General features: G+C 40.9%; 1 protein-coding gene across 1 annotated transcript in view; it reads left to right on the plus strand.

Annotated features, from left to right (window-relative positions):
• Window positions 1–16,759, plus strand: part of LOC142159002 (chloride channel protein C-like) — a 128,110-nt gene that overhangs the window by 61,523 nt on the left and 49,828 nt on the right. The window lies entirely within an intron of this gene.

Genomic DNA, 16,759 nt, shown 5'->3' on the forward strand with positions numbered 1-16,759 from the left:
GTGGTTGGGTTCCTGATAACGTAATTATATGCGAATAGTGCCATTGTGGCCCCGCTCCCTACTGCATGATGACTCAAATTGCATCATTGCGTTGTCACGCCTGCTGGACTTGTCCCTTGGACCTCACCTCCAAGTTCTCCTGGAGGGCAGATCCAAAAACTAGACAAATATGTAGGTTTTCATATAATACAGGTATCACAATAAGACCCAATTGAGCATGCGTGACATGTGGGTGTGAATAGGTTAATCAAAACAATACACCAGGGGGTAAATGTATTAATGTCCGGATTCTTCAATTCCGGCGTGTTCAGCGTCTTCGGCGATTAAATTTAAAGCGGCGCTGCATACATTGTAAAGGGAAGTTTCCCTTTACAATGCAGCGCCGCTTTAAATTTAATCGCCGAAGACGCTGAACACGCCGGAGTTGAAGAATCCGGACATTAATACATTTACCCCCTGGTCTGTCTCAAAATGAATAAAAGCCCCCAGAAATCTCTCTCACACTTAGCTCCTGATTCATCTTCGAAGTGAACGCAACTTGCGTTTAAAACAAATCACATGTTATGTACTCCCATATTGAAATACAAGCGGATCTCAAGAACCATTTCCATTGAATATGGGTATACGTATGCTCTGGCTATAAATTACTTGCCATATGCAGACAGACAAAACAGAAAATCTATTAAATAAATTAAACTCTTAATACTATAATCTATATATATATATGCCTAGTGGCGTGTGTTAGTCTGTCTGTGTGTGGAAAAAATAAAACCAAGCTGCAGCGCCACCTGCTGGGCGGAGTTATACACTGACCTACTAAATTCTTAGTGTGTGTGGAAAAAAAAATTCAGAAAGGGCTGAAATTTGGTATACTAAGATGTTTTTAATTTGTTAATTTAATTTGTTAATTGTTAAAAGTGTTTATAAAGATTTTAAAAAAATATATATATATTTCTTGAAGGAGAAGTGACAGTTGGGAGTGGTTGGTGGTTGCCGGGGGTGACAGTTGGGAGTGGTTGGTGGTTGCCGGGGGTGACAGTGGGGAGTGGTTGGTGGTTGCCGGGGGTGACAGAGTGAGAGGAGTGTGATACTCAGGACCACTGAGAGAGATCCCTGTGTCTGAATAGACATCTCGATAGATGTGGCGATAAAGATGAAGGATGAGGTGATGGAGAAGAATGATGAGGTGGTGACATGTGGACAAAACCACGTTAAAAAAGGGCGCTTACGTCGGGAAGTAACGCTCTTCCCCTGAGGAGGCCTGGGCTAGGCCCAAATGCATGACAAGAACCTTTTTAACACCTTAAGTAGCTTGATTTGACTAGAATGCATGAGTATCATGCACGGGTTAACTTGTCAATAATAAAAATACATGTTAAAAACATTTTTTTTATTTTTGTTTTAATATGAACTACATAAATTAATTTAGACTGTAAGCCCCAATGGGGCAGGGACTGATGTGAGTGAGTTCTTTGTACAGCTCTGCGGAAGTAGTGGCACTATATAAATAGCTGATGATGATGTTGATGATCAGGATGTTCTTAATGTGTACTGTACGTAAAATTTATTTTTGTAGCTTCGATGCACATGTCCTGGTATGCATACGTGTCAGTCATCACTGTCACTCGGCATTTACACCTGTCCTGTAGCTGGTGCAATGATACGGTTTAAAAACACGTCCCTCAGAGACTCCCAGAGCTTGAATTGGATGAATGTGTGTTCGCTGGACCTCGGGAAGTCCTTACTGTACATTGGCTATGTGTGTCTCCCCCTTCCCACCTCTGTTATGAGATTCTAGTAGTATGCAGTCGGAAGTGTCATTTGTGTTTGGACATGAATTTGATGTAATTGTGCTGACTGGCGTAATGTCAATTTCTGACCATGTACAGAACAATTTACGCAAGATACAGCCATACTTACCTACTTTTAGTAGGCGACGTCCGGGAGAGGGACGTGACTAATGGGCGATGAGTAAAATGACGTTTTGTCACGGGCAGCAGGGCTAAAATGACGCGATTCTTGGTGAATCACGTCATTTTGACAAGGGAATCCCGGGATGCGGGAGAAATGCCAGCTCTCGCGGGAGCCTGACCCGAATTTTGGGAGTCTCCCAGACTTTCCGGGAGAGTTGGCAAGTATGGATACAGCACGCTTCAGAACTTAAATCCGAAGATGAATCAAGCCCGTAGTCGCTCTCTTACACTTAAATATAAAATACTCCCACCACTAAAATTTAGTTCATGATATGACACTCTTAGAAAGTTTTGTTACTCCCTGACTTATTGCAAAATGCAATCACAACCTAATGTAATCAGCGATAATGTAAACCAAGCAAGACCCTGCATAAATGCCAATTTTTTAAAGAACACAAATACAGATTAAATTGGATTTAATATGATAAAAAGACATAATACTTATTGAATAAAATTAATGATAACAAATCGACATACAGACATATAAATGTAAACCAGTTTCCTAAACTAAGCCGAAATAGAACACAGTAACTGAACTACACTCACATAATCTGTTGTGTAATCTCGCTCTCTGGGGGACAATTTATTGACAATTTATTAGTAGCGGACTGATCCCCAAAAATCGGTGATAATTTTCAAAATGAAAATCTTTGCCTTTCCTAATTTATCATAAAATAAGCCTGAAATTCTCCTCCATCTGATAAGATGGTATCAAACAGGACGGGGGGCTTAATTAGACTTTTGTGGGCCCATAGCAAACATACTGCTGCACCCACTACAGGTGGCACAGTGGTTAACATTGCTGCCTCACATGTCGGGTTTATGGGCTAGATTCCTACCATGGTTCTATCGGATTGGAGTTTTTATGTTTTAACACCTTCGGGTGCTTTGGTTTCTTCCCACATAGTCCAAAAACATAGTGGAAAGATAATTGGCTTCTGACAAACCAAGACCCTAGTGTGGTATGAAATTTAGATTGTAAGCTCCAATGGGCCAGGGACTCATGTAAATAATTCCACTGAATAATAACTGAGTGCACCCAATATGGCTGCGTCACTGTATAACAGTGTAAACTGCTTTCAGTCCTATTGTGTGAAAGGTGCTACATAGAGAAAGAATTATTATTATAATAAACACATAAACATGACAAGACAACCAGACAAACACTGTGACAAGAACAGAACATATTGGGAAACATTGGCATACTATTTTCATAATTATCTTAATATGGCTATAATCATGAAAACAGAGAGAGGCTCTTATTATTGTAATTGTCATCAAGAAGAAATCAACACAAATGTGTTTATTTAAATATACCTAGTGGATATAAAATATATTCTTACAATTCTAGAAATGCCTTTTACATATATCAGTTGATTATTTTCAAGGTAGTGATAGCCTAACTTCACCGTTAATGACAGCTGCTTTGTGTACATTGTTAACCATGATGTCTTTAATCAAATAGGTAAGATAGTTTCCATGGAGATACATTGCTTTGTATAGCTTTGTACAGTGTGTTCAGGAAGTTTTACCAGGATCCATCTTTTGTAGGGTAAACAAATGCCATACAGCAGAGCCCAGAACACCCAACCCAGGAGCCAAACTTTCATTATTCAGTCGCCATGAACACCAGAAGGTTTCGGTAAACTGATCTTAGCCAGCTGCATTTCTAACACAGGTTAATATATAGATTTTCTCAGGTTCAAAAATAAACCTTATGCCTCTCTAGTACTAACTCACTTGTGGTTCCCTGTTTAGCAATGAGGTGGGCAGACAAAATCACTAGCCATAACTCTTACGTTTCATTTCCAACACTCCGAGCACCTCATGTGGCTGACTCACAGGTAGGGGCATGTCTAGAACCTTGGTGGCCCCATAGCAAATTTGGGCCCCCCCAATGCTTCTAGGGTCACCTCTTCCTTTGCTGCAGCGACCACTCTGCACTGCACTATGTAAGCTGGACAGCTGCAGGTGATTACGTAATCAGATAAGCCAAAATAAAATCCTGGAGTGACTATTGGGCAGTGGTCCCTCCCAACACACTGCTCATTACATCACCCCAAGGCACGCTGTTTCCAGACTCTAGTATGGAGACTTTTATGCTAATGAAATACATTAATGGGAACAGGTGGACTAAATGAATTGTAGGCGGAGCAACTTAAAAGTAGGTAGATGAGGCTTTCGATAGACTACAATGGGGATATTTGGAGAGGGTCCTTCTCCGGTTCGGATTTCATGGCAAATTTTTATCAGCTATCTCTGCATTATACTCTGACCCATCAGCTAGGATGTTTTGCAATGGTTTCATGTCAGACGGCTTCAAGATTTCAAACGGTACTAGACAGGGTTGCCCACTATCCCTGTTGATTTTTGTTTTGGCAATAGAACCCCTTGCAATAGCTAATAGATCTTCTCCTCTGTTCCCTGGTATCAACATCAAGAACACGATTCACAAATTATGTCTGTTTGCCGATGATGTTTTATTATTTGTGACCAGCTCGGAGACCTCGCTGCCGGCCCTCCACAATATACTTGATGCCTATAGCCGAGCATCATACTACAAACTTAACTCAACTAAATCTGAGGCCCTTCCAGTAAACATCCCCCCTTTGAAGACGGAACATCTTAAAAAAACCTTTCAATACTCCTGGAAAATGAGTGCCCTCCCCCTCCTTAGATAGCACAATCAATCTAAATTATACGGCTTTGATACAGCAGTTACTCACATTAACCAAATCATGGGCCTGCTGCGAGATCTCCTGGCTGGGAAGGTTGGCAACTTTTAAGATGTCGGTGCTACCGAAAATGATGTATCTATTTCGGACCATACCTGCTAGCATCCCGAAACCATTGTTTGATAAACTGCAGTCAGTTATGATAACCTATGTATGGAAAGGTAAACCCCCTGCCAGTTCTCGAATGTGCTTGCCCAAGCAACATGGTGGTCTAGCGTTACCAGATTAACATAAATATCATCACGCTTGTCTATTATCCCAAATAAGAGATTGGTTTCTACCCCCAAATCAGAAACCGTGGGTTGACTTAGAAAGGGCACTGTGTTTGAGGTTCCCACTAGAAGACTTGATCTGGGTCCCTAAATCCTGGCGTCCGGCAACTGCTCTCCTTCCCAAGATGATTAAAGACTCCCTGGCGGTGTGGGATAGGTTTACTGCTAATAGCCAAAATCTTACGGTCCTGACTACGAATATCTCACTGGCAACTGTAGCAAAACTTATCCCAGAGTTAAACCTAAATAGTTGGATTGAGAATGGGGCTAAATTTTGGTCAGACTTACTTGAAGAGCAGAGGCTTTTGTCATTTTCGCAGATACGGGATAAATTTCGCCTCCCTGCCCAGGAATTCTATAAATACTTGCAGATTAGACACTGGTCTTCTACCCTCCCTGGACAGGGATTGGAAATGTCTCGGGCCCCAGCCATATTATATACGAGATTGACGAAGGGTTCTAACAGAGCAGGTATTACCTTTTGGTATAAATTTCTCTTTCCTCCTACATTGGACACTAAGTCCAGAGCCCAACTACAATGGGAAATAGACCTTGATATTACGCTCACCACTGGTCAATGGGAAAAAATATTTGTTAACTCTTTTCAAATGTCCAAATGTGTGAATCATTCGGAAATGATGGTGAAGTTAATTAATAGACTCTACATTACGCCGTCTCATCTTCACAAAATGTGGCCCGCTCAGTCCAAATTTTGTTGAAGACAATGCGGCTTAACGGGGGATATTATGCATATATTTTGGGGCTGCCCTCTCCTCCGTCCATTTTGGGACCAGGTATTTGAGTTTGCTAATAAGATCATCTCCCAAAAAGTAGATCCCACCCCGGAAGTGGCTTTATTACAGCATTTTCCACCACAATTCCCTCTCCATGCTAGATATGTGTTTTGTCACATTTTGATAGCTGCTAGGGCAGCGTTGGCTCAAAACTGGAAAACACCGGACCTGCCCACACTAAACAAGGTGATTGCCAAAATACAGTTCAGCTTCGAAATGGAGACGTGGGGGATGCCATATTCGTCATCCCCTTCATCACCCCTAATAAAGTGGTTTTCCTGGCACGTGTATACTACAGAGGGTGAGGGGGCGACTAGAGCTCGTGCTGATTCGTTGCTACCCCTTTCACAGTTCACCTTGATTGAACCCTTGCCAGAATCCACATAGTTTTCTGATGGGAATATCCCATTGGGAGTGTATCCTCCTTAATGTTGCCGGTTTTCATTGCTGTATTACTGACCTACTGGCTTGATAGTATCTATTGTATTATGTACCATAAATTCTGATGTGATGTAATGTGTTTACCCTACTATGTACCCCCCCTTCCCTTCTCTTTCTTCTGGTCTTCCCTTCCCCCTCCCATTCTTTTTTTTTCTGTATCCCTTAAACTTGAAAGAAAAAATAAAAATACTATTGAAGTTAAAAGTAGGTAGATGAGGCTAATGTCATACGCAATGGTAGGCAAATTCTGAGCAATACAAGGAGGAGCCTTTCACAGTAGGCAGACCTAACACACAAGTAGGCAAAGCATGGCACTGGTAGGTGGAGCAAGCACATGTAGGTAGATTTAGCACTGTACAACTTCAGATTTATCCAATATCTCCTCTCCTGGTCCTCAAAGAGGACAGATAATTCTCCTGCTCACCACACTCCACTGTGCAGAGAGGGTAAGATTGGAAAAGATGAGGAAGAGTGAAGGAGGGAGTAAAGTGACAGGAACGATGTGAAAGGTAGAAATACAGCAGGGGATGGACAGTTCACAGGACATTGAGGAAGGTGAGAGATAGAGGATGGCAAGGGAGAGAGGAAGAAAAAGAGAGGGAGTGTAAGAGAGGTTAGAAAAACAAAATTAGGAAGGTAAACGAAGACGCAGTTGGTGGACTATGTTGTTATCTCCTACCTGTTATTGCAGGTTTCACAACCTGCTGCTGATTTCTTGTCTGGATCCTGGTATGTTGGAGCCTGTTTGGAAAATGTATAGGTACATGACATATGGAAATAAGTGAACACAGAGAATACAGTGAATAAAGAGAGCTTCCTTGTGCACACAATACATTGAGTACCCTTGTTCCCGCTACACAATATACAGCACTCTTTTGCCCGCCACACTATACACAGCACCCTCCCTTGTGACCGCCACACTATACACAGCATTCTTGTGACCGCCACACTATACACAGCACCATTGTGACCACCACACAGTGCAGAGGGCAGCTATGAGACCACCACACATTACAGAGGGCAGCCATGAGACCACCACACAATACAGAGGGCAGCCTTGTAGCCACCACACAATACAGAGGGCAGCCTTGTGATCACTAGCTGAAGTACTTAAATCCCAATCCAGAAAAAAGGAGATCATATGAAAAAAATTATTTGCTTATATTGCTTTTTATAAAGAAAGTCTTTCAACAGAGATCTCATCAGAATATCTCTTTGCTGGAGCACAGGTGTATTCATTACTGACTGACACATTTTGAAAGATCCACAGGTGGTATAATTATTTCACTTGTTACCTGAAAAACCTGCACTGTTAGGGCTTCCTGAGGACTTGTTTTGGGAAACACTGCTTTAGAACAGGCTAAATTTCTTCTACTTCACCTATTCTGTTGTATATTTTCTATTGTGTTACAATCATTCTCATGCTGCACGGCCCCTTAAAAGTGGTTCTTCATCTTAAAAAGTATAATTAATTATAAGACATTATATGATAAAGAAGTATTACTCCTCTTCCCCCATGCCTCTTAGCAGTTGGTGAACCGTGGTTGCAGAGCCAGCATAGAAACCCTTAGTTTGTACTTGATGTACCACCCCCTCTGAGTATTACCAAAGCAACATTCACAAGGTGTTGTACATCAAATACAAGTTAACTTTTACAAAGTTTTTATATTGGCTCCTATATAACAATACAGCTGCTAGCGGCATGCAGAGTCACCAGCCCCAGTTTATACTCTGTACTCTTACTGGGGAAATGGTGTTCTCTGTATATCAAGAACTGATTTTGGGTCTGGTGCACCCAGCTGAGAAACTCTAGCTGTTACTCCAGGTCTGAAACTAAAGCTAGGTACACACTACACAGTTTTCATCCAATAATCGGCTAAATCAGCCGACATACGACCGCTCGTTCAAAACTTGGGTCAGTGTGTGCAGTGACACGATGGTCGAAAGTCTGCCCAAATGGACGATTGTCGCCTCATTTGGTTGGTCGTACCGTTTAATATTTTTGTTCCAATCTCGTTTCCGCTGTGTAGTGTGTATAAACTTCCGACCGATCCACAACAGTGAGTACGAAATTGCTCACGACAACGTGGCTGTAAAAAGTCACTAAAGGGACGTCCGCTCTTCCCTTTATCGTCCTAAACAAGGCTAGTGTGTATGCAGTCCATGGGCCGAGCGATCGGAACATCAATCGCATGTAAAATCGATCGGCATAAAAAGTTGGTGGAAAATTCTGAAGTGTGTACCCAGCTTAAGATGTATATGCAGGAACTTAGTTCCCATTATGTTTGTAAAGCCCTGTATTGTTTCCTGCTTGATATTGAGTTAATCGCTGCTTATTGCAGATGACGAAAGTACAGCTGCCACACTAATCATTGTCATTTATAGTATTTATTGTTGTAGATTTCCTGAGTTTGTAGGACATCTACTCTGCAGCCATAAAAGGCTTATTTGCATTGAATCCCCCACACCAACAGTCACAATGCTGACTTATTTCCTCACTGTGCTGATATTGTTTCCTGAAATATATCTATGTTGGTCTCAATGTAAGGTTCCCGGCCTTACTGTTCCAGGAGGAAAGCCTGAAACGTTCTGTTCATATCTCCTAAATGAAACTGTACCAAACCCCATTGAGGGAGATTTACTACAGCAAAGTTTTTCTGGCCTTTTGAAAATCCACAATATTACTTTTTTTATTGAGCTGATTTTGCACTGGCACTTTCCCAGCTGAATGTAAAAGAATATTTATGTTGTTAAATCAAGCTGTCTTAAACTAAGGAGTAAAGCTGGAGAACGTCTTTGATTAATTCCCCTAAACCGCCCCAAAAGAACAAGCTGTTAATTTAATTCATCCAGCAGATGCTTGGGAGACTTTTTCAGTCATACGGCAGTTTATATGATTTTTAGCCTCTTATACGGTAGCTTTTTGCATTTATAGTGTCCACAAATATGTGGTTAATGAAAATATGCATAGTAAATTTTCACTATAAAATTCTGCTTCGGTTGTATAGCCGTACACAGTAGAAGTACCAAGACTGCCAGTCTCTGGCTTGTGTGTAGGGCAGCTCCGGACAGACAGCGTTAGTCAATTCTACCTGTAGTGAAAGCACTCTTATTAGCACTGTTTTAGCAGTCGTTTTCCCTTTCCTTATATTTAATGTAAGAGACAGATTGTATCAAGCCCATTTTCTAAGTTGCTGTCAGCTAAAATAGGTTTCCAGTAGTGCATATGATCATATTAATTAGATAGCATATAGCAACAGAACACAGAAGCCTCATCCACATTCATCCCACATAAAACTAAATTAATTCTAATAAGCAAGGAAAGATATGCTATGATTATACATGTGTATAGCCTGAAATATAATCTATTGTATGTATGTCACATGCCTTTAGTAGGTTCAGAGTTTATCAATTAGCTGATCATAGTACCCGAATACATCACATTTATTAACAAAACTTTTGGAGATCAACAACTACAGTACTATATGGATTCTTTTCCTAATGAGTTTTGCTAAAATCACAATCCAGAAGAAGGTTTTCACCTTTAAAGTAAACGTGAATGTAAACTGTTATTGTATGTGTTTTTATTGCATTGCTATATGAACTTAATGCCTTAATACCATAGTCTGTTAACTGGTTATTTACTTCTCTAGCACCCCAACATGCAGGTAAGTGATAAAAGTCTCTGGCTAATATTGGGATACATGTTTATGTATAGCAGCCCCTTCATACCACAGTTTAGGAAATTATTTGGAGTGCAGATCCTGCTATATTAGCATGACAGCTCATATATTTGGTATTTTAGCATGATCAGTTAATTTGGCCTCCAGTACCACCTCTACGCTGATCAGGGGCGGGCTGGGCCGGGGGTCAGGGGGGCATCAGAATCACGGCTGTTAGGGCCGCCCGCTCCCCGGAAGTAATATCAATGTGATGCGGCCGCGTCATTGATGACGCGGCCGCATCACGTGTCATGTGATGCGGCCGCCTGTGCGGCGTGTGCCCCCCGGGCTGACGGACGGGCTGACGCCTGACGCTGATGACATCCAAATCTATATCTCTTCCCCTGACCTCTCCCATTCTGGACTATCACTTGTAACCAACTATCTTTCTGCTATCCCCACATGGATGTCTCCTGCCAGAGTCACTTTGCAGATCCCTACACTGACTCCCTGTGTCCTCCAGAAATCACTTCAAATTACTCACCCTTACCTACAAAGTCCTCAACAACAACACCTCTTCATACATCTTAAATCTCATATCAAAATTCTCTCTTTTCTGCCCTCTTAGATCTACCTCTGACCTGTGCCATGTCTCTTCTCTGGTAACCACCTCTCACTCCCGCCTACACGACTTTTCCTGTGCTGCTCCCCACTTATGGAATTCCTTATTATGCCCAACAAGACTTCTAACAGCCTTCAAATCTATAGATGCTGTCTGAAAACCCATCGCTTTTTTAGGGCTTACTTTATCCCTGATGATACTTTTCACACTAATGCACGCTCACAACTATCCCAATCTCCACTCTGAGCCACACTCTCTCCTCTTTTTTCAGCTGTGCCCCCTTCCACTTAGAATGTAAGCTCTCTAATGAGCAGGGTCCTCCACACACTTTGTTTTCATTGCTGCGTTTATTTTGTCTACATTGTATGTCCTGTTTTCCCTGCTCTATGGCACTGAGGAGCACTGTGGCGCCTTACAAATTTACGATAATAATATATATAATATAATATATATTCATTAGCTACTTATAGCATCTCGGAGTCTAGAATAGCACCTGGGCCCAGACCCGGGGGCTGGTAACTTTTTGTGCCTCAGAATTTTACCATACCTCAGGTGGTTGAGAAGAATCACCAGCCTTTTTTTTTTATAGTGATGGTCCTACTTTTGCAACCAGCCAATGAGATGACCAATTGGTTACTTGCTTTATCCCACAGTCCCTCACAGGGAGCGATCTAACTTTCATACTATGCTATTCTAAATATATAGCTGGCTTGCTGACAGGGCCGGACTGGCCATCTGGCAGTTCTGGCATTTGCCAAAAGGGCCGAATGCCAGATGGACCGGTCCGGCCGCCCGCATCTCTTCCTGCACAGAGCACCGCCCATCAAGCAGAGTGGAGCTCGATGGGCATTTTCATAGTCGCGCGGCAGCGTGATGACATCATGACGTTGCTGACGTCATGACGTTGCGCATGACATCACTCTGAGGAGCTGGTACAGAAGCGCGTGGAGCCGTGGACTATGAGTGACGAAAATAAAAAACAGCAGGCAGCCAGCAAGCAGGTAATTCAATTGAACCGTGATATGTCATACAAAGGGGGCGTCTGGCTGATAATAATTACAGTGCATTTCTTTTTATTTATTATATATATTATTTTATTATGCTTGTTTGTTTTAGTTTGGAGATAAGCCCCGCAAGAGTATTCTGTCCTTTTCTTTCTTATTCACTTGCAAAGAGAGAAAATGCAGTTTTAAGTAATTACAAATGGTGTTTTTTCTTTGATTTCATTCCTTTGGGGAAATATAGGTACAGTAGTTAAAAGCCCGTTACCATGACGGTAAAAAATAATATAAAGATAATATAACAGGGGCATACCTGATTGCACCGAATTTGACTTTACCTTTGTGGCAGCATTGAATGAAGAGTTTGTCAGATGGCTGCTCAGCCAAAAATGCTTAGCATGGCAAAATTCAAATACTGTTCACGTGACCACAGTTATAAGCAATAATATTTGTTTAATTAAAGTTACCGACATCAAAAATGGCGTGGCATCTTGTTCACCTACTTTGTAGGCGTTGACGTGATATTATCTCTGTCCTGTTAGCTCTTTGACTGTTTTCTCGTTTACGGCAATTTGCTGAGAAGTCAGATTTGCATGGCACTGACGAACACGCGTTGTCTTTGGTCATAAGTCATAGTTTGTCACAGGCTTTATCCTGCTCCACCCCTCACCTTCATCACAAAAGAGTCATTTATTAACATTTTACCCATTTTTTTGCATGTATTTAAAGGTGTGGAGCAGTGTTACACACACACACACACACATATATATATATATATAATTTTTTTTAAAACGTTATAGTCTTGTGCATTTTCACGGTGCTCCAGGTGATTTGCACAACAAAGGGAATTGATCAGGGTGGGTAGAAGACAAAGTGTAATACATAAGTTTGTGCTGATGCTTCATGTTGGACTGCACCAGCAATGCCACTTCGGCATGCAACAATATTGTGCATGGAGCCGACAGCAGGTGGGCCTGTGTGTTTTAAATGCCAGGGCTGATTTTTGGTCCCAGTCCGGCCCTGCTTGCTGATGTTTCACTTATATTGTCCAAGATGTAACAAATGTCAGCAGCCTCATGCTGTTTTCTTGCACTGACTAAGCTCACATTTTGTTGCCAAAAGTCTTAGGGGCCTATTTACTAATGGGAGCATATGGCCCCCGCTAAATAACATCACTTATCTCAATGATAACGGATGATATTGCACTGACATTTATTAAAAAAATCATCCCACTATAGCGCATCCGATAGGAGACTGTCCCAGTGATGACTTTTCTTACCTCTCATTTCCGGGTTCTGACCCGAAGTCCTCACTGCACATGTGCAAAGCCATTTTGCGGTATATAGCTTAGCCTAATGCAAGAGTGATCTATGCTTTTGTTAGATAGCAATGTTACTTTCAAATGCCTAAACATGTGTAAAAAGTTGTTTCCACGTGGTTTATGGCTTAGTAAATAGGCCTCTTATTCTTCATGAGCATGGTCCCTCTCTGGCTACAACACAGTCTTTAAATAATGAAAAAGCTGCTTGTTGGGGAAAACCCCCACTAATTAATTGATACTAAGTAAAATGCTAAATTAGAACATAACTAAGCTTGTTTTGAAGGCAGACACCACAAGAAACTATGTTTATGTCGCTGCTGATATATTTATAAAGGAGAAAAAAACATCCATGGCAGATATCCTGATTATTGCCTCAGGCACCCTGTGTGATATTTCACAGATTTAAGTTCTTACATGTTTCGTCTTTGCTTACTGTTTGTTTACACCTTTTTAACAGCTTTTCTCAGCATGTATGTTCTGTTCACTTATATATCACATGTCAGGTTTGATTACAATGAATTCTATGAATTACAAATTGAATCTATATTTTTACAAGTATCATTCATCCGTATGTTAATACACAAATGCTATTCAGACCAGGGTCACTTCAAGGATGAGCACACATGGTTACTGCATAGCATGTGTAGCCTGTAATACATAGAGCTGCATTCAGCCCAGTAAAAAACTAATATATTTCACGGAGATTTTTTTTTAGGTCATCCTATTCATACTTGTCAACTTTGAGAATTGTGACAATTACGCCAAGGGCCCAAAAGACCCAGGAGAAAGGCCTGCTCTCCAAGGGGCCAGGAAGAACTACCTGATATCCGGTAGACTCCCAAACATTCAGGGCGAACAAGCAGTTCCCTATGTATATTTCCTCATACAGGAAAATCAAGTCTTAGAAGCACCTTGCAAAATAAGTCATTGGAAAGTGGAGACTCATCTATTTAAAACATAAGGACTTTGAAATCCTTTAACATTAGGAGGCTACGCTAGAAGCTCTCTCACAGAGGTGCCTGTTTATGTAGGAGCGTATATTTGACCCATAAAGAACCACCTCTTATTGTTGCTGATCACAGTGATAAGAGATGCATTTTCGGATCAATTTATGATCCTAATCATGCCGAGACCGATAAGAGACTGTCCTGGCAAGGACATTTCCAATGAGAATTCCAGTGAGAGAGCAAAAACTTTCCTCCTTCCTCCTCCTTTGCCTCTGCTATCACTTTCACTTCCCCACTCGGTTCCACCTTATTCTTCCCCTTTCCTTTAGGATGTAAACCCTCGCAAGAAGGGCTCCCGCTGTTTGTGTTCTCCTACTACTGTTCCATCACCCTCTGTACCCCTAGGCCTGCTCTCCCAGCCCTGTCTTCTTGAACCCAGGCCTACTTCATGTTGGAATTTGCCTTCACTCTCACTGTCCTGTTATATATAACTTGATCTGCATTACCAAGTCATCTGTGTGTAATTTGTTTAATCAGTATGTGTGGTCTTTGTATTATTTTGTTTTAAATGTATTATGTAGTGGTTTTTTTGGATCATTGCTGTCTGTATTGTTTACTACTGTAAATGTCTTGTACAGCACTGCGGACCTTTTGTGATGCTATATAAATAAAAGATAATAATAATATCTGTCCCCCGGCTGACCTATCTGAGCATGCTCCAATAGCTTGACAGGGAGGAACCTTGCGTAAAGTGGCCATAGACTTCAATAACACCAGCTTTAGATAAGCTTATCAGAACTTGGTGAATTGACTCCAGTTCGCAGGCCCCATAGAAAATTATGGGGGTGGCAGTTCTGAGCATTAGATTGGTTATTGCAGGAGATATTATAGATTTCTTGGATATCTCCTGCTTTCGCATATGGTAACCCCAATACTAACTTTTGCTTTAACCATGCAAAAACAGCAGTTTCCGCATGATTTAAGGCAAATAAATGTTTGATAAATGAGCCCCAGAGCAAGAGAGATGGTGGGACTCCACTGTGCTGCTAGTAATTGATGCTGGTTTAACTACAGTATAATGACTGACGAGCCTAAGGTCAGGGTCACAAGCAGAGAGGGAAGATCCAATATAGACCTGGTTGGTAACTAAGAAACTGGACAACAAGCAGAAGGATGGTCAGAAGAAAGTCAGGTCAGAGAAATCACAGGGATATACTAAATAATGTCCAGCTGAAAAACAGGTGACAATTCTAATAGTAACTAATTTTGCAAATAATCATGCCTAGCTGTTGATATAATTAATAAGGAGCACATCTACCACTTTCAGCCACCAAGGATAAAAAGCTGTTGTTGTTTTGAGTGTATTTGCTATATTATTTATAATTCAGGTACTGTGCATCAATTTACAAACTGCTTGTCTTGCTGTATTTGTTGTACCCTCCCGTGTGTTTCATAAGTGTACTGTTTATGCACTCGTATAACAGAGGGAGCACAATGCAAAATGGTACAGCAGCCTCACTTGTCTTTATACAGAATTGTAGAGGAAGCAAGCTGTGCTCTGTGTGTGGCAGCAGCTAATACTGTTTACCACAATGAGATGATTTCACACTTCATCCAAAACCATAGTTAGGTTAAATGTTAACTGCATCATTTTACGTGTGTGTCTAGCCATTGCAAAGCTGATTCACATCAGATTTTTTTCAGAAGCAATGCAAAGCCAAAAAAGCACTTACTATGAGAGAGGGCAGATGTTTCTGTTTCATAAAATCAGTGGTAAATATTTGGATCAACTTCCCGTGTTGCTTTCCCAAGAGAAAATGCCAAAAAAAGTAAATTCTTCAAGATTGTAGCTTACAAATGCTTTATAGAAGTAAATGGGCCGAACCTTTGAGGAACAGAAATAGATATTACAGAGAGCTGCATTGCTTTTCTTGATTGTTAGCTTGATAATAATTGGTGTATTTTGGAGGATATGCAATGCATTTAGTTTTGTACAAATCGACTATTTTGTCTCCCTAGGGCTCTTGGTGCCTATACATATTATTCACCCCTTTCTTTCTTACATCATAGAAATAAAATAGATTTATTCAAGAATTTTTACTATTGATCAACATAAAATGATCTGAAATGTGAATTAGCTTTTCCTGAATTACAAATAACAAACAGACAATACTTAATTACGTAGGTAGGTATTCACCCCCTGGCATCTTTCGTTACAATCATAGCTGTGAGTCTACTTGGGTAAGTCTCTGCCAGTACAGTATAGCTGGATGCTGCAATGTTTGCCCATTCTTCTTTGCAATGTTGCTCAAACTCCAACATCTAGAATGGGGATTATTGGTGAGCAGCAAATTTCAAATAATTCTACAGATTATCAGTGGGATTGGGATCTGGGCTTTGAAATTACCACTCCAGGGGGTATATTTACTAAACTGCGGGTTTGAAAAAGTGCAGATGTTTCCTATTGCAACCAATCAGATTCTAGCTGTCATTTTGTAGAATGTACTAAATAAATGATAACTAGAATCTGATTGGTTGCTATAGACAACATCTCCACTTTTTAAAACCCGCAGTTTAGTAAATCTATCCCCAGGACATTGATGTTTTTGTGTGTATAAATCAGGTCATTTGTGGCCACTGCCCTGAATGTACTATTTCCATACCTTTAAATTCATTAAAGTACTTCATCTAGCAACACTAGATTCCTTGCACCTAGCTGGCACTTACTCAGGAACCCCCAATACACCCGTCTCCTCCTGTCAGAAGAAGCAACGTTTTGCACATCTGCACACACAAACTAAGCCATGAACGTGGCCTTATAAATGCAATTTCTGATTCAGCATTACATTAGCCATGAATTATTACTGCTTAATTTTTATTTATTACATACAAAGCAAAGAGAGAAGAAAAAGATTTCGTAATCAAGACCAGATTTTCTTTGCTATGTCACCTTAATAGAATCTCATAATATCAGATGATTTATGATATAGA

The sequence above is a fragment of the Mixophyes fleayi genome, chromosome 5 (genome assembly GCF_038048845.1).
Source record: "Mixophyes fleayi isolate aMixFle1 chromosome 5, aMixFle1.hap1, whole genome shotgun sequence".
NCBI lineage: Eukaryota > Metazoa > Chordata > Amphibia > Anura > Limnodynastidae > Mixophyes > Mixophyes fleayi.